The sequence below is a fragment of the Pinus tabuliformis genome, chromosome 4_2, assembly GCF_031772625.1.
Source record: "Pinus tabuliformis cultivar Carrire ecotype Pingquan chromosome 4_2, CPIR1, whole genome shotgun sequence".
Lineage (NCBI taxonomy): Eukaryota > Viridiplantae > Streptophyta > Pinopsida > Pinales > Pinaceae > Pinus > Pinus tabuliformis.
Window position 1 is genome coordinate 258,784,143 of NC_142304.1, and position 8,386 is coordinate 258,792,528.

Here is an 8,386-nt window from a genome sequence, read left to right on the forward strand (position 1 = left end):
TTGCATAAACATCCCGAAAGTCATTGTCTAATGCATATTGCTCAATATAACTTGTTGGAAATACTGAGAGGGGGGAGGGGGGCGGGGTTGAATCAATATTCCTTAGCAATTAACACTTTCAAATCTTTTTAGAGCATTAGTTAATCTTCAATTATTATTAATGTTTTTGCAGTAATAACAGTAAATAAAAGAACACAGTAGGCACAATAATTTTAGGTGGAAATCCCCCTCTGGGTTAAAAACCATTGGACACTTTTCTAATAAATTCTTTAATCTTTAGCCCCAACTCAAATGAAAACAACAACTTCCTAGAATTCTAGAAAATCATTCTTCTCCAGCTCCCACTAGAAGGACACCCCAATGCCCTGGTTTCTCCGGTAGCCAACGGAATGGATGCCCCAACATCCTAGACCAACCTACCACCCTGAAGTGTTCACATGCTCCAATCTGTAGGCGACTTCATGCACCAACCTAGCACCTCCCTGCCACCCTATAATGACTGAAATGAGACAAGAGTGTGGATTCCCGTACCAGGGACAATGATCCATGATACAATATGATTTACAATGATTTTGATCAAACATCTAATCACACTATGACCTGCAACCCAACCATGACATCATCCCAACTGAGACTCCTATACCTCCCAATAATGCCTTTTCGACTCTAGGTAGATTGGCTCTTTTACAATAATGACTCTTCCAATGAAGACACTTTTATAAATGACTCTTTTACAATTTTACAATGATGACTCTTGGCCTTGACACTTCTTTAGAATAAATAGATGGCTGTCATGTCTTCAAAGGATGTCCCGTTGCAATGCTTCCTTTGATTTGATACTTCTGCTCTTGAATTCTTACTTGAAATTGTACTTGAATCTTCTTCTACCTAAATGTGGTATCAAAACTATCTGTGACATATAGAGACATAGAGATATAACAAAGACCTTGTATGTACTTACGTTATGCTACAAAAACATATGTTAGAGATGATACTCATATTTAAAATGTAAACACTAATCATACATACCTTGCAGTAGGAGATTTACCCTTGACTGTTGATGTGTGGTCCTTACTGCAGTGATCCTTGAATGCATGCTTTTTCTTTCTTTCTAGGAGCTTGATATTGAATCTATTGTATCTATGTATTTTCGGATCTCCAGGGTCAGAAATTTCATCCTGTGGTAGCCCTATGAGTCCTCTTTCCAACCCCACAGGTCTAATCAAGATTGGATTCTTCAAGAAAGAGTTTTGCCCAATCTCCCACGATGACCTGATTATAGAATCGTTCAATAGAGTGAACTTGTACGAAGTGTCACGTGTCACTGTTGCGACCTTCGGCCCTGAAAACACTACTCAACAAACTAGAGTTCGTCTTCTTTCTATGACTATTTACGAAATTTGAATCCAATGCTCAGAGAGAAAGTTGACTATTTTCCGAACGTCACCTGTTTGACATGGAATTCGAGAGCATGCAAAAACCCTAACTTCCTCAGATCATATCTCCAAAAATATATCTAACCAAGATCTGAAATTTGGTCACGAGGTTCATCAAGATTTTAGATCACATGAATTTTAATTTCAGATTCTGAAGCTTCGGAATAAAAAATCTATAGCGAAACTACCACGTTGACCTGTTTGAAGCCACAAAATCCTTACTAGAGGATGATATGAGGGTCATTATTTATATGAATGTCTTGAGTTGAGAGAGTCCTCTGTTGGAAACATTGCGAGGGGGGTGAATCAGTGTTCCGTAGTAATTATCATTTTTAATTCTTTTAAGAGCATTAGTTAATCTTCAATTATTATTAATGTTTTTGCAGTAATAAAAATAAATAAAAGAACAAAGTAGGCACATAAATTTTAGGTGGAAAACCCCCTCTGGGTCAAAAACCATCGAACACTTTTCTAATAAATTCTTTAATCTTCAACCCCAACTGAAATGAAAGCAACAACTTCCTAGAATTCTAGAAAAGCATTCTTCTCCAGATCCCACTGGAAGGATGCCCCAATGCCCTGGTTTCTTCAGTAATAAACTGAATGGATGCCCCAACACCCTAGACCAACCAACCACCCTGAAGTGTTCACATGCTCTAACCTATAGGCGACTTCATGCACCTGCCTAGCACTTCCCTGACACCCTATAAATACAAAAGTAAATACAAAAGTGTGGACTCCCATATCAGGGACAATGATCCACATTACAATGATATTACAATGATTTTCTTTGATTAACTGACACACTAGGACCTAAACCTTTGTCCTGACAAACTAAGAACCCTTGTCCCAATAACAAACCAAAGCCCTTTTCCCAAAACAAATTTGCCTTCAACTCTAGGCAATGACAAAAATTCCTTACAAATGTGGGCTTCCTTACAAGGTATACTGACCCATTTACAATTATGTATAATGTTTGAAAAATACACCCACTCTTGGACAAAGTACTTACAGGACTTACAATGTTTATACAATGACTTGTTTAATGAGCTGTCTCTTCTGCCTTGTTGCTGATTTTAAACTTCGTGATGAAACCAATGTATCTGATGTAGTGCAACACTAAGAGATGCCAATATTTTGCATTGTCCCACAATGATCTATCCTTTAATAATATGTTTATACTGTCCTTGATGATGAAATTGTACTGAACTAAAGACAGTCCTGTAGGTCTCACGGTTTGATGTCTTGCTGCCTTACTTGATGTCACTAGTAAATGTTATCTTCATGCAAGTGTTCTATTGCAACAATTGAGGGTGCTTGAATTATGTTAAAACTGTAATGAAACAACCCCAAACGAAGACTGAATCCCCAAAGGAACTTACCTTGCCTGCAACGATGGTTAGTGCAATACTAATAAATGTGACTATAAATATATACAACAATTTTGGTACAATAATGATACTGTAAAATTAAAAATACTTACCTGTATCTTGCTGTTGAGGACTTATGTCAGACTTTGTTCAAATTGACTTAAATGATTCTAAACCTTTGATGTAAGAATACCCAATTACTTCACTTGAGGACGATCATGCTAATTTCTGTTGATGTATGCTGTCCAAATAATCACTTAGTTTTATAGGTCGGCTTGCAATAAGGGCTAAAAAATATACGAGTATTGCATATTCCTTGTTGTTTATGCTTGAGACAAATAAAACAGGTTTTCAAGAATTCGGTGAATTAATGAAGTCAAAATATATCAGGTTTGCACCATCGAGATCTTGGATTTTCACCTATTTTGTACATAGTTCAAGCCTTAATGGAAGGCCGAGTATGTTAGATCAAGACAAGACATCTTATTGTTTACAAAGCATTGCAATTCAACCTGAGATAGACTTTGTAGCCTTTTGACATATTTTACTGTCCTAGTTTTGATGCTCTTTAAGACTTTATTGCATGTATAGAATTTTAATCAAACATAGGCTGCTTTTAAAACATTTTACTTGTAGTACATTAGAGTGAGTTGTCTTGCATTTTAAAACCTTTGCTCTTGAAGATCTGCAAAGAGACTTTCCTAACCGAAACTCCAAAATGCAAGAATGATTCCCAAAACCCTTAACTTCAGATTTCAGCGTTAATGTTCCTAGGGCGACCGAAGTTTCAGATGCAAAGTGTTCTCACATTCTTCGTTATTTTTTATGATTAAGGCATAATAAGTTTCCTTTTATAGACCTAGAAGGGGCTCTCTTAAGAGATGACCGTTGGAGATTAGATACTTTTAAGTTTAAAAAATAATTGTTGAAGGGCTCCATTAGGTAGATGTTAGAGTAGGCATTACTAAGTATTTAACGATTAAAAGTTTTACATTAAATGAGCCTTGTAATTTAAGGAAGGAGGATTGTAAGATTTATGTGGGATTCACTTAATTTAAAAAGATGAAGATCTTATAGATAAATAATTTTAATTTTAAGAATAATATATCTATCTAAATGAATTTTAAGTTAAATATTTATGTTAAAGAATCAATGATTGGCTTAGTGCATATAGTCTTACTCGAGTGTAAAGTCAATGGTTGGTTTATTATCTTCGGATTTTTCAATTTATTCAACTTATACGAGGTGATATTACGGCGAGAATACCTATCATATATTAACAATCATTGGGGAATAAGGTCATGTCTCAATCCCTGGGGTTTTAGCCCACTAATGTGGGTTTTCGACTTCAAACACAAATAAATCTCAAACCGTGAAGAAATGGGAGGTGCACCATATAACAACGGAAACATCTTGACGAGTAGAATCCATCGAGGAGATCTTTGACACAAAATAATATGATTTGTCAAGTCAAAATGTCGATGCAATATCAGGGTAGCCCCTGGTGTTTCTTAGGTTGACATCGATGACAACCACTGATAAAAAATCTCCCCCTTTGGCATTGATGGCAACACAAGTACTCCCCCTGCGATCATGACACCTTTTCTTACTGCCTTCTCTCCCCCTTTGTCATCAATGGCAAAGGGTAACTCCCCCTGACAAACAGATATCCTGCGGACCTGTACATACCTCCACTCACCCTTACTAGTCGAGTAGATAAGAGAAAGAGTCTAATAAAAACTTGGGAGAATCCTAAGCTTTTGGAGAAGATACTCAAATGCTTCATGAGGTAATGGTTTGGTAAAGATGTCAGCAATTTGTTCCTTTTTTCCAACATATTCAAGCTTGATATTCTTTTCAGAGATCTTCTCTCTAACGAAATGATATTTAATCAGAATGTGCTTCATTTTGGAATGCATCATAGGATTCTTAGAGATATTGATGGCTCTGGTGTTATCGCAAAAGATGGGAATAGGCTCATCAAACTTGAGTTGAAGATCTTGCAAAGTTTGCTTCATCCAGAGAACTTGTGTACAACAAGCTACTGCCACGATATATTCTGCTTTTGCTATGGATAATGAGATATCGAAGAATTCTTTTGATGAAAATAATATGAGATTCTTTTGGTGCTGCTTGGAATCTTGCTACTTGTCCAATTGCTTGCATCACATCAGGCAGGGAGGCTGTCACATATAGGAGATTACCAATCATGGATCTATATAATCTTTGGTCCACATCCTTTGACGAATCTTCTAAGCTTAACTTGGAACCTATTATCATGGGGGTAAGGACTGATTTGCAATCTTCCATCTGGAATTTCTTGAGAATTTCCTTGATGTACTTGGTTTGATATATGAATGTTATTTTATCTTATTGAGAAATCTGAAGCCCCAAAAATATGTCAGCGCACCAAGCATAGACATTTCAAACTCACTTTGCATTTTTGTGGCAAAGTCTTTACTTAATCTATCATCATTGCTTCCAAAGATTATATTATCCACATACACCTCGATAATGGTTAGGTTATCTTGATCCAGTTTGACATAGAGATTGTTGTCAAAACTTTCCTTCTTGAATCCTTGTTGATGTAGATACCTATCCAGATGATCATACCAAGCCCTAGGAGCTTGCTTGAGACCATATAGTGCCTTCTTTAATATGAAAATGTAGTTTTCTTTGTTAGTGAGCAAAAAACCTTCGGGTTGTTCAATGTAAATTTCTTCTTCCAATTCACCATTTAGAAAGGTTGACTTAACATCCATTTGGTACACCTTGATTTTTCTCGAGCATGCATAAGTGAGAAACATCCTGATAGCTTCCATTTTGGCAACAGGAGAAAATATTTGTTCAAAATCGATTCCCTCAACTTGTGCATATCATTTGCAGACTAATCTTGCTTTATTCATGGTAACTTGTCCATCCTCATTCAATTTGTTTCTGAAGACCTATTTAGTTCCAATAACATTTTTATCCTTTGGTCATGGAACTAATTACCACGTTTTGTTATTCTCAATTTGATTCTGTCCTTCATTCATAGCTGCTACACAGTGTTCATTTTGACTAGCTTCCTTAAAATTGCTAGGCTCAAAAGTCGCTAAAAGGGAAAGATGGGATTGCTGTGATGAATGAAGTTGTCGACTTCTTTTGGTTCCAGTTCCTTCATTTATGTTGCCGATGATCTGATTTGAAGGACAATTCTTTTGATACCATTCTTTTGAACCTTTTGGAGAAACTTCTTGTACATCTTGTTGACCATTTATTATTTCTTCTTGGTTGACTGGTGTTTCCTTATTTGATTGGTCTTGTTCTGGAGCTTCTTCTTCATCCTTCACAAATTCTACCTCAAGCCCCTCAGATTTGCTTAAAGAGACGATCTCATTGTTATCCTTCAGAACACAATCTTCATCAAAAGTAACATTTATACTTTCAACTATTTGTTTTTGCCTTAGATTGTAGCATCTGTAAGCCTTTCTTTTGCGCAAATAACCAATGAAAATACCTTCGTCAACACGGGAATCAAACTTGCCCAATTTTTGGTTTTCTCTTTTGATGTAGCATTTACTTCCAAATATTTTGAAGTATTTGACGTTAGATGGTCTTCCTTTCCATAGTTCGCACGCAGTCATGTTACAATTGTTCAAATCTGTTTCATTTGATCATCAAATCTTGTTCATTTTCGACCAATTCCTTGTAGATTTTGAAACATTTGAATGCCTTAGACTTTTTCTTCAGGAAACTGACGACTGTCATTTTGGTGTAATCATCTATCATTAACATAAATTATAATTCACCATCTAAGCCTTTTGTTCTCATAGGAACACATAGATCAGTACGTATTAATTCCAATGGACGTGACACAAAATGTTCCTTTGTCTTGAACTCTACTTTTGTCTATTTGCCGTGTCGACAAGATTCACGTATCATGTTGGTAAGTTTTGAGATTTTCAGCATTTCTCTAACTGCCTCCTTTTTGCTGATCTTGACCAAATTGTCGAAATTTATATGTCCCATTTGTTTGTTCCATAACCAGATCTCGTCTTATTTTTCGAAGAAACACCCTTTAGCTGTCTCATCCAAAATATATATGTCGTTTGGAGCTCTGCTTGCTGTAGGCACAATTTTACTAAACTTGCCTTTCCTGATTTCACATTTCTTCGAGTTGAATAACATCGTGTGTCCTTGATCGCACATATATCCAACACTGAGTAGATTGTGATTCATATTTTCAACTAGCAACACATCCTTTGTTAATGCATCCTTGCTTCCAAGAGTGACCGTACCTGCTCCTATGACGTTTGAAGACCTGTCATTTCCAAAAGACACTGTTCCATCCTTCTTTTCTTTCAAGGATATGAACTTATTTTTATGTCGAGTCATATGTGTTGAGCAACCTCCATCAACATACCATACGTTTCTATTGCTTTGAGCCTTGAAAGCGAGAGCACACCTTTCAGTCTTCATTTTCCATACTTGTTCATTTTGATTTTGCGACAATTCCTATGAAGAACTTCCAAGTCACCAATCTTTGGCCAAGTGTCCAAAATTGTTACATTTGTAACATTCAACATCATCCCTCAAATGATCAAATCTGTTGATATTCTGTTGAGTTATGGAATATCCATTTCTGAGAGATCTCCTGGAATTATATTCATTCCAAACATACATGCGACATTCTGCAGCTGTATGTCCAAACCTTCACATGAATAACAATGACCATAAAAGATAGGTTGATACCTGGGAGGAAATATTCTTCAAGGAATTATCTTCCAAGGTTCTTCCTGTGAGTCTTGATCTCTCGATCTAGCTGGGAGATCTACTTGCTTGGTAGATTTTGCATATCCATATTCTTTAGTTGTCATAGAAGGACTTGAATCCTTTTCGAATTTTTCTTTGTAACCAAGACCAATCTTATCGCTGCATGATCATTGGTTGCTAATGAGTTTGTCCAAAGTATTTGAGTTGTTGGTGTAGTTTTTAAGAGTTTTTAAAATTTTTACTTCTTTTCGTAAAGAAACGATTTCAGTTTCCAATGCTTATCTTTCCTTGTTGCTTTCCTTTAATTATTTCATGAGAGACTCTTCATTTCGTTTGTATTCTTAAACCTCGATTTTAAGATTTAGGTCTCGTTCCCTTTCTGTCTTTAATTCGTCTTCAGGAGTGTTGATGTCCTTCTTCTCGGCCTTGAGCTCTTTGATAACCCTAATCACTTCGTTTTGAAATTCAACCTCAGTCATTTCTTCTTCTTCGTCAGGTGCCTCTTGCTTATTGTGCTTGGCCATAAACAATACTTTTTTGTTGAATTCTTCTTCATTATCACTGTCTTATTCGGATGAGGAGCTATCTTCTTTGGAGAAGAAACTTTTCTTAAACCATTTCTTCTTGCCTTGCTTGTTGAAATTCCTAGGAATTTTCTTTCCTTTCATAACAACCTCATTTTTGTGAGGACATTTGGCTGCAAAATGCCCCTCACCACAATAAAAACATATTAATGGAAGTTTACCTTTGAATTTTCCTGTACTTGTTCTCATTTTCAGTGTGAAATAGGAAAACTCTTTATTTGAGAATTCTTCTTCATCTTCT